This window comes from Drosophila subpulchrella, chromosome 2R (genome assembly GCF_014743375.2).
Source record: "Drosophila subpulchrella strain 33 F10 #4 breed RU33 chromosome 2R, RU_Dsub_v1.1 Primary Assembly, whole genome shotgun sequence".
In the NCBI taxonomy this organism is placed as follows: domain Eukaryota; kingdom Metazoa; phylum Arthropoda; class Insecta; order Diptera; family Drosophilidae; genus Drosophila; species Drosophila subpulchrella.
In genome coordinates this window covers 9,080,153-9,082,916 of record NC_050611.1, presented here as the reverse complement: position 1 = coordinate 9,082,916, position 2,764 = coordinate 9,080,153, and positions in this window count along the sequence as shown.

Here is a 2,764-nt window from a genome sequence, read left to right as displayed (position 1 = left end):
GTATTAACTTTAGTTTAAACATTGTGACATATTCGACAAGGTCCAAAGCCAACGTATTCCAATTTGCGATCTGCAAAACATTTTACTTAGTGCAAACTTTAAAACGAGTTAACCTGATACTGAAACTGAAACCGAAACTCTAAAACTGAATCAAAATCTAATCCAAAAACAGAAAATTAACAAAAAAAAACAAACATATTGAAAACTAACTGATCTGTCAGAATTCTTTGGTTTTGTCAGCTGCAATGAAAATGGTTTATTTTTTATTTGGGTCCCATAGCAAATGCCTGGGCTGGGCGGATTGTGTTTTTACATACAAAAGAATACAATACAATACAATAAAATATATATATATTATTTAGCTGTATGTTAGTTGGATAAGCCTGTAGAGAAGTGGACATTTTTTGAAATATCTCTAGCGTGTAATCTTAAATTTATACATCTACATATACAGATAAAGATACAAGATACAGATACCAGATATAATTGTAAATTCAAGCAAATCAATCAACAATCCATTGAGATTTGTATATAATATATATACTTAATTATGTATATCTAATTATTATACCACACACACACACACATACACCACAAGCAGACACCACACAAGCATACACACCCACACACTCACACACAACAATATATAAATATTACTTACATATTACATTATATATATAATTGATAATAATAATAATGTATCTATATCTATACCATATACAACAATTACCATACATATTACTTCTGTGCGCTTCTTGCGATCTAAGGAATTTCAATAAAAACAAACAAAAATACCTAAAAAGTATAAAACCAGCGAAAAATACAAAAAAATATACAAAAAATATAAATCCGTTTGAGCATTTATCACTCTCGGTTTTTGGACATATGGACATGGGGGTTTCGAGCTCGAGAAGTTCGTTGGCAGATTCGCCATCCATAACCATAACCAGTTGGCCAATGGAATGGAATGGAATGGTCAACTGTTTCCTCCTTTCCAATTTTATGGCTAACATCTGCCGATTATGACCGAGGAGCGGAGTTGGGGGAACCCACCGCCGAAATGCATCTTGGGAGTGGGGTCTTAAGACAGCCTCAACCTCGACTTCAGCCGAAGAGCTACAACTTCATCTTCATTTTCATTTGCAGCCGGTTGGCTTTCGCTTCTACTGCTGGTTTCACTTTTTTTGTGCAATTTAATTCGCATGTGTTTTTCGGGTAATTGTATAATTTTTTTTATTTACCAAATGCAGCCATCTAGCTGGGGACTAGCGTTCATGTTATATGACCCGGAGCGGGTCCATGAAGTTGTTGATAAGTGGGAAATATGACAAATACACATGGGCCGCCGCCGGTGAATGGATAGCCATGCGGCAGCGACTTTGTAGTCGGAATCTTGTATATTGGTGATTTATGCATTTTGATTAACGAGCTAATGGCCCAAAGAGTTTTTCGCGTGCCGGAGGAAGATACTAAGCGAGCCAAAAATAGATAACAAGTCTATGCAGATGAGCCAATGGCTTAAAGAGCCACCTGAGCACTTGTTCGGGCTAAAACAGATGGCTGGGAAATGGTTTTTTTCGATTTGTTAAACGTGGCTAATTAGCTTGTGCTGTCCGGAAAAAAGCAGCTGCAATTTGTTTCGGAAGCAGATAGACTTCTCGAGGAATACAGTGCCCTAAGATTTTAGAGCTGCCTTTTCTGTTTTCAAAAATCAAGTATACGCGCCTTGATACCAAAGCTTTGAGTTGTAGGGCAGCCAGATTTTGTCAGCTGTCGTTTGACATTTATTTTACATTTACATATGTATTTTACATATTTGGTATTTTAATTTTATTTTCTAAATAATTTCGTTAATTATATTCATTTATATTTTGTTTATTGGCTTTTGCCCAATTTGACTTTTCTAAGCTGTTCAATTAATAATCTCAAAACATTTATTTTACATTTACATATGTATTTTACATATTTGGTATTTTAATTTTATTTTCTAAATAATTTCGTTAATTATATTCATTTATATTTTGTTTATTGGCTTTTGCCCAATTTGACTTTTCTAAGCTGTTCAATTAATAATCTCAAAAATTGTCCTTTCTAACGCCTTCTAAACATGTGATTTTCAGCATTACAAATATTACTTAGGCACTTTTTTTGGAAGTTCTATACACACCGAACATTTATCTTTTCCAAATTAAAATTAAATTATAAAATGGCATCAGGAACCAGGAAAATGTATCGAAAATATATGGGATCGGGATATCTTATCATGTGCATATTATCTTTTTATTATCGTATTTGAATACGGGGTTCTAAATATATTTTTCAAAAATATGTGATAATAAATAGGGAACTATGCTCATTTTGATTTGGAATACCAAATACCATAGCATACACTTAGGCACTTTTTGAGAAGTTTTATACACCGCAAATATATACTTTTTAAGTTAAATTATTAAATGTTATAGAAACCAGGGAAATATGTTGAAATTTTATTCGATTAGGATTTCTTACCATATTCTTACTAAAATATTTTCTGAAAAATTAGTTAATGTTAAATTATGAAATGGTCTTAAAACACTTTATTGAATAAGTTTTTCTTACCATACCCTTTGTTATTTTTATCTGATATTATATGGTACCGTTTTTTAATATATTTTTATAAAAATACTTTCTGGAAAAGTAGTGCATTTTTCTCATTTCCACTTGGCCACACTGCTCGAAAGTGGCCAAAAGTTTAAAGCTGGGCCGAAAGCTTTCTCCAACTTCA